Source organism: Schistocerca americana, unplaced genomic scaffold, assembly GCF_021461395.2.
Source record: "Schistocerca americana isolate TAMUIC-IGC-003095 unplaced genomic scaffold, iqSchAmer2.1 HiC_scaffold_54, whole genome shotgun sequence".
In the NCBI taxonomy this organism is placed as follows: Eukaryota; Metazoa; Arthropoda; class Insecta; order Orthoptera; family Acrididae; genus Schistocerca; species Schistocerca americana.
This window is the reverse complement of record NW_025726280.1, coordinates 1,805,752-1,829,406: the sequence shown is the minus strand read 5'-3', so window position 1 is coordinate 1,829,406 and position 23,655 is coordinate 1,805,752.

The window sequence follows — 23,655 nt, the reverse complement described above, 5'->3', positions numbered from 1 at the left end:
GCCTTCATCCCGAATTCTTAACAAATGACTTACGTGGCTACATTCACTAAATGGAACCTCTCCTGGGAGGGCAGTAGCTTGTTTCCGATGTACCACTGCCCATTTACTGTAAAACCTCTCCTTATGACATTCACAATGCGACACCGAATTTCTGTCTCGATTGAAAACTACAGGCACCATGCCGACTTCTCTCTGAGCGACTATCGCTTCTATAATCACTGCATGGAACCTCTCCTGGGGTGCCAGTTGCTTGTTTCTGTTTTGCCATTCCCGTTTACTGTATCCTTCACACCCTCACATTGACGGACGACACAGAAATTGTATCGATTTTCAAAACTGCAGCCTTCATCCCGAATACTTTTCAAATGACTTACGTGGCTACATTCACTAAATGGAACCTCTCCTGGGAGGGCAGTAGCTTGTTTCCGATGTACCACTGCCCATTTACTGTAAAACCTCTTCTTATGACATTCACAATGCGACACCGAATTTCTGTCTCGATTGAAAACTACAGGCACCATGCCGACTTCTCTCTGAGCGACTATCGCTTCTATAATCACTGCATGGAACCTCTCCTGGGGTGCCAGTTGCTTGTTTCTGTTTTGCCATTCCCGTTTACTGTATCCTTCACACCCTCACATTGACGGACGACACAGAAATTGTATCGATTTTCAAAACTGCAGCCTTCATCCCGAATTCTTATCAAATGACTTACGTGGCTACATTCACTAAATGGAACCTCTCCTGGGAGGGCAGTAGCTTGTTTCCGATGTACCACTGCCCATTTACTGTAAAACCTCTCCTTATGACATTCACAATGCGACACCGAATTTCTGTCTCGATTGAAAACTACAGGCACCATGCCGACTTCTCTCTGAGCGACTATCGCTTCTATAATCACTGCATGGAACCTCTCCTGGGGTGCCAGTTGCTTGTTTCTGTTTTGCCATTCCCGTTTACTGTATCCTTCACACCCTCACATTGACGGACGACACAGAAATTGTATCGATTTTCAAAACTGCAGCCTTCATCCCGAATTCTTTTCAAATGACTTACGTGGCTACATTCTCCAAATGGAACCTCTCCTGGGAGGGCAGTAGCTTGTTTCCGATGTACCACTGCCCATTTACTGTAAAACCTCTCCTTATGACATTCACAATGCGACACCGAATTTCTGTATCGATTGAAAACTACAGGCACCATGCCGACTTCTCTCTGAGCGACTATCGCTTCTATAATCACTGCATGGAACCTCTCCTGGGGTGCCAGTTGCTTGTTTCTGTTTTGCCATTCCCGTTCACTGTATCCTTCACACCCTCACATTGACGGACGACACAGAAATTGTATCGATTTTCAAAACTGCAGCCTTCATCCCGAATTCTTTTCAAATGACTTACGTGGCTACATTCTCCAAATGGAACCTCTCCTGGGAGGGCAGTAGCTTGTTTCCGAAGTACCACTGCCCATTTACTGTAAAACCTCTCCTTATGACATTCACAATGCGACACCGAATTTCTGTCTCGATTGAAAACTACAGGCACCATGCCGACTTCTCTCTGAGCGACTATCGCTTCTATAATCACTGCATGGAACCTCTCCTGGGGTGCCAGTTGCTTGTTTCTGTTTTGCCATTCCCGTTTACTGTATCCTTCACACCCTCACATTGACGGACGACACAGAAATTGTATCGATTTTCAAAACTGCAGCCTTCATCCCGAATTCTTTTCAAATGACTTACGTGGCTACATTCTCCAAATGGAACCTCTCCTGGGAGGGCAGTAGCTTGTTTCCGATGTACCACTGCCCATTTACTGTAAAACCTCTCCTTATGACATTCACAATGCGACACCGAATTTCTGTCTCGATTGAAAACTACAGGCACCATGCCGACTTCTCTCTGAGCGACTATCGCTTCTATAATCACTGCATGGAACCTCTCCTGGGGTGCCAGTTGCTTGTTTCTGTTTTGCCATTCCCGTTTACTGTATCCTTCACACCCTCACATTGACGGACGACACAGAAATTGTATCGATTTTCAAAACTGCAGCCTTCATCCCGAATTCTTTTCAAATGACTTACGTGGCTACATTCTCCAAATGGAACCTCTCCTGGGAGGGCAGTAGCTTGTTTCCGATGTACCACTGCCCATTTACTGTAAAATCTCTCCTTATGACATTCACAATGCGACACCGAATTTCTGTCTCGATTGAAAACTACAGGCACCATGCCGACTTCTCTCTGAGCGACTATCGCTTCTATAATCACTGCATGGAACCTCTCCTGGGGTGCCAGTTGCTTGTTTCTGTTTTGCCATTCCCGTTTACTGTATCCTTCACACCCTCACATTGACGGACGACACAGAAATTGTATCGATTTTCAAAACTGCAGCCTTCATCCCGAATTCTTTTCAAATGACTTACGTGGCTACATTCTCCAAATGGAACCTCTCCTGGGAGGGCAGTAGCTTGTTTCCGATGTACCACTGCCCATTTACTGTAAAACCTCTCCTTATGACATTCACAATGCGACACCGAATTTCTGTCTCGATTGAAAACTACAGGCACCATGCCGACTTCTCTCTGAGCGACTATCGCTTCTATAATCACTGCATGGAACCTCTCCTGGAGTGCCAGTTGCTTGTTTCTGTTTTGCCATTCCCGTTTACTGTATCCTTCACACCCTCACATTGACGGACGACACAGAAATTGTATCGATTTTCAAAACGGCAGCCTTCATCCCGAATTCTTTTCAAATGACTTACGTGGCTACATTCTCCAAATGGAACCTCTCCTGGGAGGGCAGTAGCTTGTTTCCGATGTACCACTGCCCATTTACTGTAAAATCTCTCCTTATGACATTCACAATGCGACACCGAATTTCTGTCTCGATTGAAAACTACAGGCACCATGCCGACTTCTCTCTGAGCGACTATCGCTTCTATAATCACTGCATGGAACCTCTCGTGGGGTGCCAGTTGCTTGTTTCTGTTTTGCCATTCCCGTTTACTGTATCCTTCACACCCTCACATTGACGGACGACACAGAAATTGTATCGATTTTCAAAACTGCAGCCTTCATCCCGAATTCTTTTCAAATGACTTACGTGGCTACATTCTCCAAATGGAACCTCTCCTGGGAGGGCAGTAGCTTGTTTCCGATGTACCACTGCCCATTTACTGTAAAATCTCTCCTTATGACATTCACAATGCGACACCGAATTTCTGTCTCGATTGAAAACTACAGGCACCATGCCGACTTCTCTCTGAGCGACTATCGCTTCTATAATCACTGCATGGAACCTCTCGTGGGGTGCCAGTTGCTTGTTTCTGTTTTGCCATTCCCGTTTACTGTATCCTTCACACCCTCACATTGACGGACGACACAGAAATTGTATCGATTTTCAAAACTGCAGCCTTCATCCCGAATTCTTTTCAAATGACTTACGTGGCTACATTCTCCAAATGGAACCTCTCCTGGGAGGGCAGTAGCTTGTTTCCGATGTACCACTGCCCATTTACTGTAAAACCTCTCCTTATGACATTCACAATGCGACACCGAATTTCTGTCTCGATTGAAAACTACAGGCACCATGCCGATTTCTCTCCGAGCGACTAACGCTTCTATAATCACTGCATGAAACCTCTCCTGGGGTGCCAGTTGCTTGTTTCTGTTTTGCCATTCCCGTTCACTGTATCCTTCACACCCTCACATTGACGGACGACACAGAAATTGTATCGATTTTCAAAACTGCAGCCTTCATCCCGAATTCTTTTCAAATGACTTACGTGGCTACATTCTCCAAATGGAACCTCTCCTGGGAGGGCAGTAGCTTGTTTCCGAAGTACCACTGCCCATTTACTGTAAAACCTCTCCTTATGACATTCACAATGCGACACCGAATTTCTGTCTCGATTGAAAACTACAGGCACCATGCCGACTTCTCTCTGAGCGACTATCGCTTCTATAATCACTGCATGGAACCTCTCCTGGGGTGCCAGTTGCTTGTTTCTGTTTTGCCATTCCCGTTTACTGTATCCTTCACACCCTCACATTGACGGACGACACAGAAATTGTATCGATTTTCAAAACTGCAGCCTTCATCCCGAATTCTTTTCAAATGACTTACGTGGCTACATTCTCCAAATGGAACCTCTCCTGGGAGGGCAGTAGCTTGTTTCCGATGTACCACTGCCCATTTACTGTAAAACCTCTCCTTATGACATTCACAATGCGACACCGAATTTCTGTCTCGATTGAAAACTACAGGCACCATGCCGACTTCTCTCTGAGCGACTATCGCTTCTATAATCACTGCATGGAACCTCTCCTGGGGTGCCAGTTGCTTGTTTCTGTTTTGCCATTCCCGTTTACTGTATCCTTCACACCCTCACATTGACGGACGACACAGAAATTGTATCGATTTTCAAAACTGCAGCCTTCATCCCGAATTCTTTTCAAATGACTTACGTGGCTACATTCTCCAAATGGAACCTCTCCTGGGAGGGCAGTAGCTTGTTTCCGATGTACCACTGCCCATTTACTGTAAAACCTCTCCTTATGACATTCACAATGCGACACCGAATTTCTGTCTCGATTGAAAACTACAGGCACCATGCCGACTTCTCTCTGAGCGACTATCGCTTCTATAATCACTGCATGGAACCTCTCCTGGGGTGCCAGTTGCTTGTTTCTGTTTTGCCATTCCCGTTTACTGTATCCTTCACACCCTCACATTGACGGACGACACAGAAATTGTATCGATTTTCAAAACTGCAGCCTTCATCCCGAATTCTTTTCAAATGACTTACGTGGCTACATTCTCCAAATGGAACCTCTCCTGGGAGGGCAGTAGCTTGTTTCCGATGTACCACTGCCCATTCACTGTAAAACCTCTCCTTATGACATTCACAATGCGACACCGAATTTCTGTCTCGATTGAAAACTACAGGCACCATGCCGACTTCTCTCTGAGCGACTATCGCTTCTATAATCACTGCATGGAACCTCTCCTGGGGTGCCAGTTGCTTGTTTCTGTTTTGCCATTCCCGTTTACTGTATCCTTCACACCCTCACATTGACGGACGACACAGAAATTGTATCGATTTTCAAAACTGCAGCCTTCATCCCGAATTCTTTTCAAATGACTTACGTGGCTACATTCTCCAAATGGAACCTCTCCTGGGAGGGCTGTAGCTTGTTTCCGATGTACCACTGCCCATTTACTGTAAAATCTCTCCTTATGACATTCACAATGCGACACCGAATTTCTGTCTCGATTGAAAACTACAGGCACCATGCCGACTTCTCTCTGAGCGACTAACCCTTCTATAATCACTGCATGAAACCTCTCCTGGGGTGCCAGTTGCTTGTTTCTGTTTTGCCATTCCCGTTTACTGTATCCTTCACACCCTCACATTGACGGACGACACAGAAATTGTATCGATTTTCAAAACTGCAGCCTTCATAACGAATTCTTATCAAATGACTTACGTGGTTACATTCACCAAATGGAACCTCTCCTGGGAGGGCAGTAGCTTGTTTCCGATGCACCACTGCCCATTTACTTTAAAACCTCTCACCATGACATTCACCATGCGACACCGAATTTCTGTCTCGATTGAAAACTACAGGCACCATGCCGACTTCTCTCTGAGCGACTAACGCTTCTATAATCACTGCATGGAACCTCTCCTTGGATGGCAGTTGCTTGTTTCTGTTTTGCCACTCCCGTTTACTGTATCCTTCACACCCTCACATTGACGGACGACACAGAAATTGTATCGATTTTCAAAACTGCAGCCTTCATCCCGAATTCTTTTCAAATGACTTACGTGTCTACATTCTCCAAATGGAACCTCTCCTGGGAGGGCAGTAGCTTGTTTCCGATGTACCACTGCCCATTTACCGTAAAACCTCTCCTTATGACATTGACAATGCGACACCGAATTTCTGTCTCGATTGAAAACTACAGGCACCATGCCGACTTCTCTCTGAGCGACTATCGCTTCTATAATCACTGCATGGAACCTCTCCTGGGGTGCCAGTTGCTTGTTTCTGTTTTGCCATTCCCGTTTACTGTATCCTTCACACCCTCACATTGACGGACGACACAGAAATTGTATCGATTTTCAAAACTGCAGCCTTCATCCCGAATTCTTTTCAAATGACGTACGTGGCTACATTCTCCAAATGGAACCTCTCCTGTCAGGCCAGTAGCTTGTTTCCGATGCACCACTGCCCATTTACTGTAAAACCTCTCACCATGACATTCACAATGCGACACCGAATTTCTGTCTCGATTGAAAACTACAGGCACCATGCCGACTTCTCTCTGAGCGACTATCGCTTCTATAATCACTGCATGGAACCTCTCCTGGGGTGCCAGTTGCTTGTTTCTGTTTTGCCACTCCCGTTTACTGTATCCTTCACACCCTCACATTGACGGACGACACAGAAATTGTATCGATTATCAAAACTGCAGCCTTCATAACGAATTCTTATCAAATGACTTACGTGGTTACATTCACCAAATGGAACCTCTCCTGGGAGGCCAGTAGCTTGTTTCCGATGTACCACTGATCATTTACTGTAAAACCTCTCACCATGACATTCACATTGCGACACCGAATTTCTGTCTCGATTGAAAACTACAGGCACCATGCCGACTTCTCTCTGAGCGACTAACGGTTCTATAATCACTGCATGGAACCTCTCCTGGGGTGCCAGTTGCTTGTTTCTGTTCTGCCATTCCCGTTTACTGTATTCTTCACACCCTCACATTGACGGACGACACAGAAATTGTATCGATTTTCAAAACTGCAGCCTTCATCCCGAATTCTTATCAAATGACTTACGTGGCTACATTCTCCAAATGGAACCTCTCCTGGGAGGCCAGTAGCTTGTTTCCGATGCACCACTGCCCATTTACTGTAAAACCTCTCACCGTGACATTCACAATGCGACACCGAATTTCTGTCTCGATTGAAAACTACAGGCACCATGCCGACTTCTCTCTGAGCGACTAACGCTTCTATAATCACTGCATGGAACCTCTCCTGGGGTGCCAGTTGCTTGTTTCTGTTTTGCCATTCCCGTTTACTGTATCCTTCACACCCTCACATTGACGGACGACACAGAAATTGTATCGATTTTCAAAACTGCAGCCTTCATCCCGAATTCTTATCAAATGACTTACGTGGCTACATTCACCAAATGGCACCTCTCCTGGGAGGCCAGTAGCTTGTTTCCGATGTACCACTGATCATTTACTGTAAAACCTCTCACCATGACATTCACAATGCGACACCGAATTTCTGTCTCGATTGAAAACTACAGGCACCATGCCGACTTCTCTCTGAGCGACTAACGCTTCTATAATCACTGCATGGAACCTCTCCTTGGATGGCAGTTGCTTGTTTCTGTTTTGCCACTCCCGTTTACTGTATCCTTCACACCCTCACATTGACGGACGACACAGAAATTGTATCGATTTTCAAAGCTGCAGCCTTCATCCCGATTTCTTTTCAAATGACTTACGTGGCTACATTCTCCAAATGGAACCTCTCCTGGGAGGGCAGTAGCTTGTTTCCGATGTACCACTGCCCATTTACTGTAAAACCTCTCCTTATGACATTCACAATGCGACACCGAATTTCTGTGTCGATTGAAAACTACAGGCACCATGCCGACTTCTCTCTGAGCGACTATCGCTTCTATTATCACTGCATGGAACCTCTCCTGGGGTGCCAGTTGCTTGTTTCTGTTTTGCCACTCCCGTTTACAGTATCCTTCACACCCTCACATTGACGGACGACACAGAAATTGTATCGATTTTCAAAACTGCAGCCTTCATCCCGAATTCTTATCACATGAATTACGTGGCTACATTCACCAAATGGCACCTCTCCTGGGAGGCCAGTAGCTTGTTTCCGATGCACCACTGCCCATTTACTGTAAAACCTCTCACCATGACATTCACAATGCGACACCGAATTTCTGTCTCGATTGAAAACTACAGGCACCATGCCGACTTCTCTCTGAGCGACTATCGCTTCTATAATGACTGCATGGAACCTCTCCTGGGGTGCCAGTTGCTTGTTTCTGTTTTGCCACTCCCATTTACTGTATCCTTCACACCCTCACATTGACGGACGACACAGAAATTGTATCGATTATCAAAACTGCAGCCTTCATCCCGAATTCTTATCAAATGACTTACGTGGCTACATTCACCAAATGGAACCTCTCCTGGGAGGCCAGTAGCTTGTTTCCGGCGTACCACTGACCATTTACTGTAAAACCTCCCACCATCACATTGACAATGCGGCACCGAATTTCTATCTGGATAGAAAACTACAGGCACCATTCCGACTTCCCTCCGAGCGACTAACGCTTCTAGAATCACCGCATGGAACCTCTCCTGGGGTGCCAGTTGCTAGTTTCTGTTTTGCCACTCCCGTTTACTATATCCTTCACACCCTCACATTGACGGACGACACAGAAATTGTATCGATTTTCAAAACTGCAGCTTTCATCCCGAATTCTTATCAAATGACTTACGTGGCTACATTCACCAAATGGAACCTCTCCTGGGAGGCCAGTAGCTTGTTTCCGATGTACCACTGCCCATTTACTGTAAAACCTCTCACCATCACATTGACAATGCGGCTCCGAATTTCTATCTCGATAGAAAACTACAGCCACCATGCCGACATCCCTCCGAGCGACTAACGCTGCTATAATCACCGCATGGAGTCTCTCCTGGGGTGCCAGTTGCTTGTTTCTGTTTTGCCACTCCCGTTTACTGTATCCTTCACACCCTCACATTGACGGACGACACAGAAATTGCATCGATTTTCAAAACCGCAGCCTTCACCCCGAATTCTTATCAAATGACTTACGTGGCTACATTCACCAAATGGAACCCTCGTAGGAGGCCAGTAGCTTGTTTCCGATGCACCACTGCCCATTTACTGAAAAACCTCTCACCATCGCATTGACAATGCGACACCGAATTTCTGTCTCGATTGAAAACTACTGGCACCATGCCGACTTCTCTCCGAGCGACTAACGCCTCTATAATCACTGCATGGAATGTCTCCTGGGGTGCCAGTTGCTTGTTACTGTTTTGCCACTCCCGTTTACTGTATCCTTCACACCCTCACATTGACGGACGACACAGAAATTGTATCGATTTTCAAAACTGCAGCCTTCATCCTGAATTCTTATCAAATGACTTACGTGTCTACATTCACCAAATGGAACCCTCCTGGGAGGCCAGTAGCTTGTTTCCGATGAACCACTGCCCATTTACTAAAAACCTCTCACCATCACATTGACAATGCGGCTCCGAATTTCTATCTCGATAGAAAACTACAGCCACCATGCCGACATCCCTCCGAGCGACTAACGCTGCTATAATCACCGCATGGAGTCTCTCCTGGGGTGCCAGTTGCTTGTTTCTGTTTTGCCACTCCCGTTTACTGTATCCTTCACACCCTCACATTGACGGACGACACAGAAATTGTATCGATTTTCAAAACTGCAGCCTTCATCCCGAATTCTTATCAAATGACTTACGTGGTTACATTCACCAAATAGAACCTCTCCTGGGACGCCAGTAGCTTGTTTCCGATGTACCACTGCCCATTTACTGTAAAACCTTTCACCATGACATTCACAATGCGACACCGACGTTCTATCTCGATAGAAAACTACAGGCACCATTCCGACTTCCCTCCGAGCGACTAACGCTTCTATAATCACCGCATGGAACCTCTCCTGGGAGGCCAGTAGCTTGTTTACGATGTACCACTGCCCATTTACTGTAAAACCTCTCACCATGACATTCACAATGCGGCACCGAATTTCTGTCTCGATTGAAAACTACAGGCACCATGCCGACTTCTCTCCGAGCGACTAACTCTTCTATAATCACTGCATGGAACCTCTCCTGGGGTGCCAGTTGCTTGTTTCTGTTTTGCCACTCCCGTTTACTGTATCCTTCACACCCTCACATTGACGGACGACACAGAAATTGTATCGATTTTCAAAACTGCAGCCTTCATCCCGAATTCTTATCAAATGACTTACGTGGTTACATTCACCAAATTGAACCTCTCCTGGGACGCCAGTAGCTTGTTTCCGATGTACCACTGCCCATTTACTGTAAAACCTTTCACCATGACATTCACAATGCGACACCGACTTTCTATCTCGATAGAAAACTACAGGCACCATTCCGACTTCCCTCCGAGCGACTAACGCTTCTATAATCACCGCATGGAACCTCTCCTGGGAGGCCAGTAGCTTGTTTACGATGTACCACTGCCCATTTACTGTAAAACCTCTCACCATGACATTCACAATGCGGCACCGAATTTCTGTCTCGATTGAAAACTACAGGCACCATGCCGACTTCTCTCTGAGCGACTAACGCTTCAATAATCACTGCATAGAACGCGTCCTGGGGTGCCAGTTGCTTGTTTCTGTTTTGCCACTCCCGTTTACTGTATCCTTCACACCCTCACATTGACGGACGACACAGAAATTGTATCGATTTTCAAAATTGCAGCCTTCATCCCGAATTCTTATAAAATGACTTACGTGGCTACAATTACCAAATGGAACCTCTCCTCGGAGACCAGTAGCTTGTTTCCGATGCACCACTGCCCATTTACTGTAAAACCTCTCACCATGACATTCACAATGCGACACCGAATTTCTGTCTCGAATGAAAACTACAGGCACCATGCCGACTTCTCTCCGAGCGACTAACGCTTCTATATTCACTGCATGGAACCTCTCCTGGGGTGCCAGTTGCTTGTTTCTGTTGTGCCACTCCTGTTTACTGTATCCTGCACACCCTCACATTGACGGACGACACAGAAATTGTATCGATTTTCAAAACTGTAGCCTTCATCCTGAATTCTTAACAAATGACATACGTGGCAATATTCACAAAATAGCACCTCTCCTGGGAGGCCAGTAGCTTGTTTCCGATGCACCACTGCCCATTTACTGTAAAACCTCTCACCATCACATTGACAATGCGACACCGAATTTCTGTCTCGATAGAAAACTACAGGCACCATGCCGACATCCCTCCGGGCGACTAACGCTTTTATAATCACCGCATGGAACCTCTCCTGGGGTGCCAGTTGCTTGTTTCTGATGTGCCACTCCTGTTTACTGTATCCTGCACACCCTCACATTGTCGGACGACACAGAAATTGTATCGATTTTCAAAACTGCAGCCTTCATCCTGAATTCTTATCAAATGACTTACGTGGCTACATTCACCAAATGGAACCCTCCTGGGAGGCCAGTAGCTTGTTTCCGATGCACCACTGCCCATTTACTGAAAAACCTCTCACCATCACATTCACAATGCGACACCGAATTTCTGTCTCGATAGAAAACTACAGGCACCATGCCGACTTCTCTCCGAGCGACTAACGCTTCTATAATCACTGCATGGAACGGCTCCTGGGGTGCCAGTTGCTTGTTTCTGTTTTGCCACTCCCATTTACTGTATCCTTCACACCCTCACATTGACGGACGACACAGACATTGTATCGATTTTCAAAACTGCAGCCTTCATCCCGAATTCTTATCAATTGACTTACGTGGCTACATTCACCAAATGGAACCTCTCCTGGGAGGCCAGTAGGTTGTTTCCGATGCACCACTGCCCATTTACTGTAAAACCTCTCACCATCACATTGACAATGCGACACCGAATTTCTGTCTCGATAGAAAACTACAGGCACCATGCCGACTTCTCTCTGAGCGACTAACGCTTCTATAATCACCACATGGAAACGCTCCTGGGGTGCCAGTTGTTTGTTTCTGTTTTGCCACTCCCGTTTACTGTATCCTTCACACCCTCACACTGACAGAGGACACAGAAATTGTATCGATTTTCAAAACTGCAGCCTTCATCCCGAATTCTTATCAAATGACTTACGTGGCTACATTCACCAAATGGAACCTCTCCTCGGAGGCCAGTAGCTTGTTTCCGATGGACCACTGCCTATTTACTGTAATACCTCTCACCATCACATTGACAATGCCTCACCGAATTTCTGTCTCGATAGAAAACTACAGGCACCATGCCGACTTCTCTCTGAGCGACTAACGCTTCTATAATCACCGCATGGAAACTCTCCTGGGGTGCCAGTTCAAAAAAATGGCTCTGAGCACTATGGGACTCAACTGCTGAGGTCATTAGTCCCCTAGAACTTAGAACTAGTTAAACCTAACTAACCTAAGGACATCACAAACATCCATGCCCGAGGCAGGATTCGAACCTGCGACCGTAGCGGTCTTGCGGTTCCAGACTGCAGCGCCTTTAACCGCACGGCCACTTCGGCCGGCCGGGGTGCCAGTTGTTTGTTTCTGTTTTGCCACTCCCGTTTACTGTATCCTTCACACCCTCACATTGACAGAGGACACAGAAATTGTATCGATTTTCAAAACTGCAGCCTTCATCCCGAATTCTTATCAAATGACTTACGTGGCTACATTCACCAAATGGAACCTCTCCTGGGAGGCCAGTAGCTTGTTTCCGATGCACCACTGCCCATTTACTGTAAAACCTCTCACCATCACATTGACAATGCGACACCGAATTTCTGTCTCGATAGAAAACTACAGGCACCATGCCGACTTCTCTCCGAGCGACTAACGCTTCTATAATCACTGCATGGAACGTCTCCTGGGGTGCCAGTTCCTTGTTTCTGTTTTGCCACTCCCATTTACTGTATCCTTCACACCCTCACATTGACGGACGACACAGAAATTGTATCGATTTTCAAAACTGCAGCCTTCATTCCGAATTCTTATCAATTGACTTACGTGGCTACATTCACCAAATGGAACCTCTCCTGTGAGGCCAGTAGCATGTTTCCGATGTACCACTGCCCATTTACTGTAAAACCTCTCACCATCACATTGACAATGCGGCACCGAATTTCTATCTCAATAGAAAACTACAGGCACCATGCCGACATCCCTCCGGTCGACTAATGCTTCTATAATCACCGCATGGAACCTCTCCTGGGGTGCCAGTTGCTAGTTTCTGTTTTGCCACTCCCGTTTACTGTATCCTTCACACCCTCACATTGACGGACGGCACAGAAATTGTATCGATTTTCAAAACTGAAGCCTTCATCCTGAATTCTTATCAAATGGCTTACGTGGCTACATTCACTAAATGGAACCTCTCCTGGGAGGCCAGTAGCTTGTTTCCGATGTACCACTGCCCATTTACTGTAAAACCTCTCACCATCACATTGACAATGCGACACCGAATTTCTGTCTCGATTGAAAACTACAGGCACCATGCCGACTTCTCTCCGAGCGACTAACGCTTCTATAATCACTGCATGGAACGTCTCCTGGGGTGCCAGTTCCTTGATCTGTTTTGCCACTCCCATTTACTGTATCCTTCACACCCTCACATTGACGGACGACACAGAAATTGTATCGATTTTCAAAACTGCAGCCTTCATCCTGAATTCTTATCAAATGACTTACGTGGCTACATTCACCAAATGGAACCCTCCTGGGAGGCCAGGAACTTGTTTCCGATGCACCACTGCCCATTTACTGAAAAACCTCTCACCATCACATTGACAATGCGACACCGAATTTCTGTCTCGATAGAAAACTACAGGCACCATGCCGACTTCTCTCCGAGCGACTAACGCTTCTATAATCACTGCATGGAACGTCTCCTGGGGTGCCAGTTGCTTGTTTCTGTTTTGCCACTCCCATTTGCTGTATCCTTCACACCCTCACATTGACGGACGACACAGAAATTGAATCGATTTTCAAAACTGAAGCCTTCATCCCGAATTCTTATCAAATGACTTACGTGGTTACATTCACCAAATGGAACCTCTCCTGGGCAGCCAGTAGGTTGTTTCCGATGCACCACTGCCCATTTACTGTAAAACCTCTCCCCATGACATTGACAATGCGACACCGAATTTCTGTCTCGATTTAAAACTACAGGCACCATGCTGACTTCTCTCCAAGCGACTAACGCTTCTATAATCATTGCACGGAACCTCTCCTGGGGGTGCCAGTTGCTTGTTTCTGTTTTGCCACTCCCGTTTACTGTATCCTTCACACCCTCACATTGACGGACGACACAGAAATTGTATCGATTTTCAAAACTGCAGCCTTCATCCTGAATTCTTATCAAATGACTTACGTGGCTACATTCACCAAATGGAACCTCTCCTGGGACGCCAGTAGCTTGTTTCTGTTTTGCCACTCCCGTTTACTGGATCCTTCACACCCCCACATTGACGGACGACACAGAAATTGTATCGATTTTCAAACCTGCAGCCTTCATCCCGAATTCTTATCAAATGACTTATGTTGCTACATTCACCAAATGGAACCTCTCCTGGGGGGCCAGTAGCTTGTTTCCGATGTACCACAGCCAATTTACTGCAAAACCTCTCACCATCACATTGACAATGCGGCACCGAATTTCAATCTCGATAGAAACCTACAGGCACCATGCCGACATCCCTCCGGGCGACTAACGCTTTTATGATCACTGCATGGAACGTCTCCTGGGGTGCCAGTTTCTTGATTCTGTTTTGCCACTCCCGTTTACTGTATCCTTCACACCCTCACATTGACGGACGACACAGAAATTGTATCGATTTTCAAAACTGCAGCCTTCATCCCGAATTCTTATCAATTGACTTACGTGGCTACATTCACCAAATGGAACCTCTACTGGGAGGCCAGTAGCTTTTTTCCAATGTACCACTGCCCATTTACTGTAAAACCTCTCACCATCACATTGACAATGCAGCACTGAATTTCTATCTCGATAATAAACTACAGGCACCATGCCGACATCCCTCCGGGCGACTAACGCTTCTATAATCACCGCATGGAACCTCTCCTGGGGTGCCAGTTGCTTGTTTCTGTTTTGCCACTCCCGTTTACTGTATCCTTCACACCCCCACATTGACGGACGACACAGAAATTGTATCGATTTTCCAAACTGCAGCCTTCATCCCGAATTCTTATCAAATGACTTACGTGGTTACCTTCACCAAATGGAACCTCTCCTGGGAGGCCAGTAGGTTGTTTCCGATGCACCACTGCCCATTTACTGTAAAACCTCTAACCATCACATTGACAATGCGACACCGAATTTCTGTCTCGATAGAAAACTACAGGCACCATGCCGACTTCTCTCCGAGCGACTAACGCTTCTATAATCACTGCATGGAACCTCTCCTGGGGTGGCAGTTGCTTGTTTCTGTTTTGCCACTCCCGTTTACTGTATCCTTCACAGCCTCACATTGGCGGACGACACAGAAATTGTATCGATTTTCAAAACTGCAGCCTTCATCCTGAATTCTTATCAAATGACTTACGTGGCTACATTCACCAAATGGAACCCTCCTGGGAGGCCAGTAGCTTGTTTCCGATGAACCACTGCCCATTTACTGAAAACCTCTCACCATCACATTGACAATGCGACACCGAATTTCTGTCTCGATTGAAAACTACGGGCACCATGCCGACTTCTCTCCGAGCGACTAACGCTTCTATAATCACTGCATGGAACCTCTCCTGGGGTGCCAGTTGCTTGTTTCTGTTTTGCCACTCCCGGTTACTGTATGCTTCACACCCTCACATTGACGGACGACACAGAAATTGTATCGATTTTCAAAACTGCAGCCTTCACCCTGAATTCTTATCAAATGACTTACGTGGCTACATTCTCCAAATGGAACCCTCCTGGGAGGCCAGTAGCCTGTTTCCGATGAACCACTGCCCATTTACTAAAAACCTCTCACCATCACATTGACAATGCGACACCGAATTTCTGTCTCGATTTGAAAACTACAGGCACCATGCCGCCTTCTCTCCGAGCGACTAACGCTTCTATAATCACTGCATGGAACGTCTCCTGGGGTGCCAGTTGCTTGTTTCTGTTTTGCCACTCCCGTTTACTGTATCCTTCACACCCTCAAATTGACGGACGACACAGAAATTGTATCGATTTTCAAAACTGCAGCCTTCATCCTGAATTCTTACCAAATGACTTACGTGGCTACATTCACTAAATGGAACCCACCTGGGAGGCCAGTAGCTTGTTTCCGATGCACCACTGCCCATTTACTGAAAAACCTCTCACCATCACATTGACAATGCGACACCGAATTTCTGTCTCGATTGAAAACTACAGGCACCATGCCGACTTCTCTCCGAGCGACTAACGCTTCTATAATCACTGCATGGAACGTCTCCTGGGGTGCCAGTTGCTTGTTTCTGTTTTGCCACTCCCGTTTACTGTATCCTTCACACCCTCAAATTGACGGACGACACAGAAATTGTATCGATTTTCAAAACTGCAGCCTTCATCCTGAATTCTTACCAAATGACTTACGTGGCTACATTCACTAAATGGAACCCACCTGGGAGGCCAGTAGCTTGTTTCCGATGCACCACTGCCCATTTACTGTAAAACCTCTCACCATCACATTGACAATGCGACACCGAATTTCTGTCTCGATTGAAAACTACAGGCACCATGCCGCCTTCTCTCCGAGCGACTAACGCTTCTATAATCACTGCATGGAACCTCTCCTGGGGTGCCAGTTGCTTGTTTCTGTTTTGCCACTCCCGTTTACTGTATCCTTCACACCCTCACATTGACGGACGACACTGAAATTGTATCGACTTTCAAAACTTAAGCCTTCATCCTTAATTCTTATCAAATGACTTACGTGGCTACATTCACCAAATGGAACCCTCCTGGGAGGCCAGTAGCTTGTTTCCGATGCACCACTGCCCATTTACTGAAAAACCTCTCACCATCACGTTGACAATGCGAAACCGAATTTCTCTCTCGATTGAAAACTACAGGCACCATGCCGACTTCTCTCCGAGCGACTAACGCCTCTATAATCACTGCATGGAACGTCTCCTGGGGTGACAGTTGCTTGTTTCTGTTTTGCCACTCCCGTTTACTGTATCCTTCACACCCTCACATTGACGGACGACACAGAAATTGTATCGATTTTCAAAACTGCAGCCTTCATCCTGAATTCTTATCATATGACTTACGTGGCTACATTCACCAAATGGAACCCTCCTGGGAGGCCAGTAGCTTGTTTCCGATGAACCACTGCCCATTTACTAAGAACCTCTCACCATCACATTGACAATGCGACACCGAATTTCTGTCTCGATTGAAAACTACGAGCACCATGCCGACTTCTCTCCGAGCGACTAACGCTTCTATAATCACTGCATGGAACCTCTCCTGGGGTGCCAGTTGCTTGTTTCTGTTTTGCCACTTCCGTTTACTGTATGCTTCACACCCTCACATTGACGGACGACACAGAAATTGTATCGATTTTCAAAACTGCAGCCTTCATCCTGAAATCTTAACAAATGACTTACGTGGCTACATTCACCAAATGGCACCTCTCCTGGGAGGCCAGTAGCTTGTTTCCGATGCATCACACTCCCATTTACTGAAAAACCTCTCACTATCACATTGACAATGCGACACCGGATTTCTGTCTCGATATAAAACTACAGGCACCATGCCGACTTCTCTCCGAGCGACTAACGCTTCTATAATCACTGCATGGAACGTCTCCTGGGGTGCCAGTTGCTTGTTTCTGTTTTGCCACTCCCATTTGCTGTATCCTTCACACCCTCACATTGACGGACGACACAGAAATTGAATCGATTTTCAAAACTGAAGCCTTCATCCCGAATTCTTATCAAATGCCTTACGTGGTTACATTCACCAAATGGAACCTCTCCTGGGCAGCCAGTAGGTTGTTTCCGATGCACCACTGCCCATTTACTGTAAAACCTCTCCCCGTGACATTGACAATGCGACACCGAATTTCTGTCTCGATTTAAAACTACAGGCACCATGCTGACTTCTCTCCGAGCGACTAACGCTTCTATAATCATTGCACGGAACCTCTCCTGGGGGTGCCAGTTGCTTGTTTCTGTTTTGCCACTCCCGTTTACTGTATCCTTCACACCCTCACATTGACGGACGACACAGAAATTGTATCGATTTTCAAAACTGCAGCCTTCATCCTGAATTCTTATCAAATGACTTACGTGGCTACATTCACCAAATGGAACCTCTCCTGGGACGCCAGTAGCTTGTTTCTGTTTTGCCACTCCCGTTTACTGGATCCTTCACACCCCCACATTGACGGACGACACAGAAATTGTATCGATTTTCAAACCTGCAGCCTTCATCCCGAATTCTTATCAAATGACTTATGTTGCTACATTCACCAAATGGAACCTCTCCTGGGGGGCCAGTAGCTTGTTTCCGATGTACCACAGCCAATTTACTGCAAAACCTCTCACCATCACATTGACAATGCGGCACCGAATTTCTATCTCGATAGAAACCTACAGGCACCATGCCGACATCCCTCCGGGCGACTAACGCTTTTATGATCACTGCATGGAACGTCTCCTGGGGTGCCAGTTTCTTGATTCTGTTTTGCCACTCCCGTTTACTGTATCCTTCACACCCTCACATTGACGGACGACACAGAAATTGTATCGATTTTCAAAACTGCAGCCTTCATCCCGAATTCTTATCAATTGACTTACGTGGCTACATTCACCAAATGGAACCTCTACTGGGAGGCCAGTAGCTTTTTTCCAATGTACCACTGCCCATTTACTGTAAAACCTCTCACCATCACATTGACAATGCAGCACTGAATATCTATCTCGATAATAAACTACAGGCACCATGCCGACATCCCTCCGGGCGACTAACGCTTCTATAATCACCGCATGGAACCTCTCCTGGGGTGCCAGTTGCTTGTTTCTGTTTTGCCACTCCCGTTTACTGTATCCTTCACACCCTCACATTGACGGACGACACAGAAATTGTATCGATTTTCCAAACTGCAGCCTTCATCCCGAAATCTTATCAAATGACTTACGTGGTTACCTTCACCAAATGGAACCTCTCCTGGGAGGCCAGTAGGTTGTTTCCGATGCACCACTGCCCATTTACTGTAAAACCTCTAACCATCACATTGACAATGCGACACCGAATTTCTGTCTCGATAGAAAACTACAGGCACCATGCCGACTTCTCTCCGAGCGACTAACGCTTCTATAATCACTGCATGGAACCTCTCCTGGGGTGGCAGTTGCTTGTTTCTGTTTTGCCACTCCCGTTTACTGTATCCTTCACAGCCTCACATTGGCGGACGACACAGACATTGTATCGATTTTCAAAACTGCAGCCTTCATCCTGAATTCTTATCAAATGACTTACGTGGCTACATTCACCAAATGGAACCCTCCTGGGAGGCCAGTAGCTTGTTTCCGATGAACCACTGCCCATTTACTAAAAACCTCTCACCATCACATTGACAATGCGACACCAAATTTCTGTCTCGATTGAAAACTACGGGCACCATGCCGACTTCTCTCCGAGCGACTAACGCTTCTAAAATCACTGCATGGAACCTCTCCTGGGGTGCCAGTTGCTTGTTTCTGTTTTGCCACTCCCGTTTACTGTATGCTTCACACCCTCACATTGACGGACGACACAGAAATTGTATCGATTTTCAAAACTGCAGCCTTCACCCTGAATTCTTATCAAATGACTTACGTGGCTACATTCTCCAAATGGAACCCTCCTGGGAGGCCAGTAGCCTGTTTCCGATGAACCACTGCCCATTTACTAAAAACCTCGCACCATCACATTGACAATGCGACACCGAATTTCTGTCTCGATTGAAAACTACAGGCACCATGCCGCCTTCTCTCCGAGCGACTAACGCTTCTATAATCACTGCATGGAACCTCTCCTGGGGTGCCAGTTGCTTGTTTCTGTTTTGCCACTCCCGTTTACTGTATCCTTCACACCCTCACATTGACGGACGACACTGAAATTGTATCGACTTTCAAAACTTAAGCCTTCATCCTTAATTCTTATCAAATGACTTACGTGGCTACATTCACCAAATGGAACCCTCCTGGGAGGCCAGTAGCTTGTTTCCGATGCACCACTGCCCATTTACTGAAAAACCTCTCACCATCACATTGACAATGCGAAACCGAATTTCTGTCTCGATTGAAAACTACAGGCACCATGCCGACTTCTCTCCGAGCGACTAACGCCTCTATAATCACTGCATGGAACGTCTCCTGGGGTGACAGTTTCTTGTTTCTGTTTTGCCACTCCCGTTTACTGTATCCTTCACACCCTCACATTGACGGACGACACAGAAATTGTATCGATTTTCAAAACTGCAGCCTTCATCCTGAATTCTTATCAAATGACTTACGTGGCTACATTCACCAAATGGAACCCTCCTGGGAGGCCAGTAACTTGTTTCCGATGAACCACTGCCCATTTACTAAAAACCTCTCACCATCACATTGACAATGCGACACCGAATTTCTGTCTCGATTGAAAACTACGAGCACCATGCCGACTTCTCTCCGAGCGACTAACGCTTCTATAATCACTGCATGGAACCTCTCCTGGGGTGCCAGTTGCTTGTTTCTGTTTTGCCACTTCCGTTTACTGTATGCTTCACACCCTCACATTGACCGACGACACAGAAATTGTATCGATTTTCAAAACTGCAGCCTTCATCCTGAATTCTTAACAAATGACTTATGTGGCTACATTCACCAAATGGCACCTCTCCTGGGAGCTCAGTAGCTTGTTTCCGATGCATCACACCCCATTTACTAAAAAACCTCTCACTATCACATTGACAATGCGACACCGAATTTCTGTCTCGATTGAAAACTACAGGCACCATGCCGACTTCTCTCCGAGCGACTAACGCTTCTATAATCACTGCATGGAACGTCACCTGGGGTGGCAGTTGCTTGTTTCTGTTTTGCCACTCCCGTTTACTGTATCCTTCACAGCCTCACATTGGCGGACGACACAGAAATTGTATCGATTTTCAAAACTGCAGCCTTCATCCTGAATTCTTATCAAATGACTTACGTATCTAAATTCACCAAATGGAACCCTCCTGGGAGGCCAGTAGCTTGTTTCCGATGAACCACTGCCCATTTACTAAAAACCTCTCACCATCACATTGACAATGCGACACCGAATTTCTGTCTCGATTGAAAACTACGGGCACCATGCCGACTTCTCTCCGAGCGACTAACGCTTCTAAAATCACTGCATGGAACCTCTCCTGGGGTGCCAGTTGCTTGTTTCTGTTTTGCCACTCCCGTTTACTGTATGCTTCACACCCTCACATTGACGGACGACACAGAAATTGTATCGATTTTCAAAACTGCAGCCTTCATCCTGAATTCTTATCAAATGACTTACGTGGCTACATTCACCAAATGGAACCCTCCTGGGAGGCCAGTAGCTTGTTTCCGATGAACCACTGCCCATTTACTAAGAACCTCTCACCATCACATTGACAATGCGACACCGAATTTCTGTCTCGATTGAAAACTACGAGCACCATGCCGACTTCTCTCCGAGCGACTAACGCTTCTATAATCACTGCATGGAACCTCTCCTGGGGTGCCAGTTGCTTGTTTCTGTTTTGCCACTCCCGTTTACTGTATGCTTCACACCCTCACATTGACGGACGACACAGAAATTGTATCGATTTTCAAAACTGCAGCCTTCACCCTGAATTCTTATCAAATGACTTACGTGGCTACATTCTCCAAATGGAACCCTCCTGGGAGGCCAGTAGCCTGTTTCCGATGAACCACTGCCCATTTACTAAAAACCTCTCACCATCACATTGACAATGCGACACCGAATTTCTGTCTCGATTTGAAAACTACAGGCACCATGCCGCCTTCTCTCCGAGCGACTAACGCTTCTATAATCACTGCATGGAACGTCTCCTGGGGTGCCAGTTGCTTGTTTCTGTTTTGCCACTCCCGTTTACTGTATCCTTCACACCCTCAAATTGACGGACGACACAGAAATTGTATCGATTTTCAAAACTGCAGCCTTCATCCTGAATTCTTACCAAATGACTTACGTGGCTACATTCACTAAATGGAACCCACCTGGGAGGCCAGTAGCTTGTTTCCGATGCACCACTGCCCATTTACTGAAAAACCTCTCACCATCACATTGACAATGCGACACCGAATTTCTGTCTCGATTGAAAACTACAGGCACCATGCCGACTTCTCTCCGAGCGACTAACGCTTCTATAATCACTGCATGGAACGTCTCCTGGGGTGCCAGTTGCTTGTTTCTGTTTTGCCACTCCCGTTTACTGTATCCTTCACACCCTCAAATTGACGGACGACACAGAAATTGTATCGATTTTCAAAACTGCAGCCTTCATCCTGAATTCTTACCAAATGACTTACGTGGCTACATTCACTAAATGGAACCCACCTGGGAGGCCAGTAGCTTGTTTCCGATGCACCACTGCCCATTTACTGTAAAACCTCTCACCATCACATTGACAATGCGACACCGAATTTCTGTCTCGATTGAAAACTACAGGCACCATGCCGCCTTCTCTCCGAGCGACTAACGCTTCTATAATCACTGCATGGAAACTCTCCTGGGGTGCCAGTTGCTTGTTTCTGTTTTGCCACTCCCGTTTACTGTATCCTTCACACCCTCACATTGACGGACGACACTGAAATTGTATCGACTTTCAAAACTTAAGCCTTCATCCTTAATTCTTATCAAATGACTTACGTGGCTACATTCACCAAATGGAACCCTCCTGGGAGGCCAGTAGCTTGTTTCCGATGCACCACTGCCCATTTACTGAAAAACCTCTCACCATCACATTGACAATGCGAAACCGAATTTCTGTCTCGATTGAAAACTACAGGCACCATGCCGACTTCTCTCCGAGCGACTAACGCCTCTATAATCACTGCATGGAACGTCTCCTGGGGTGACAGTTGCTTGTTTCTGTTTTGCCACTCCCGTTTACTGTATCCTTCACACCCTCACATTGACGGACGACACAGAAATTGTATCGATTTTCAAAACTGCAGCCTTCATCCTGAATTCTTATCAAATGACTTACGTGGCTACATTCACCAAATGGAACCCTCCTGGGAGGCCAGTAGCTTGTTTCCGATGAACCACTGCCCATTTACTAAAAACCTCTCACCATCACATTGACAATGCGACACCGAATTTCTGTCTCGATTGAAAACTACGAGCACCATGCCGACTTCTCTCCGAGCGACTAACGCTTCTATAATCACTGCATGGAACCTCTCCTGGGGTGCCAGTTGCTTGTTTCTGTTTTGCCACTTCCGTTTACTGTATGCTTCACACCCTCACATTGACGGACGACACAGAAATTGTATCGATTTTTAAACTGCAGCCTTCATCCTGAATTCTTATCAAATGACATACGTGGCTACATTCTCTAAATGGAACCCTCCTGGGAGGCCAGTAGCTTGTTTCCGATGAACCACTGCCCATTTACTAAAAACCTTTCACCATCACATTGACAATGCGACACCGAATTTCTGTCTCGATTGAAAACTACAGGCACCATGCCGACTTCTCTCCGAGCGACTAACGCCTCTATAATCACTGCATGGAACGTCTCCTGGGGTGACAGTTGCTTGTTTCTGTTTTGCCACTCCCGTTTACTGTATCCTTCAG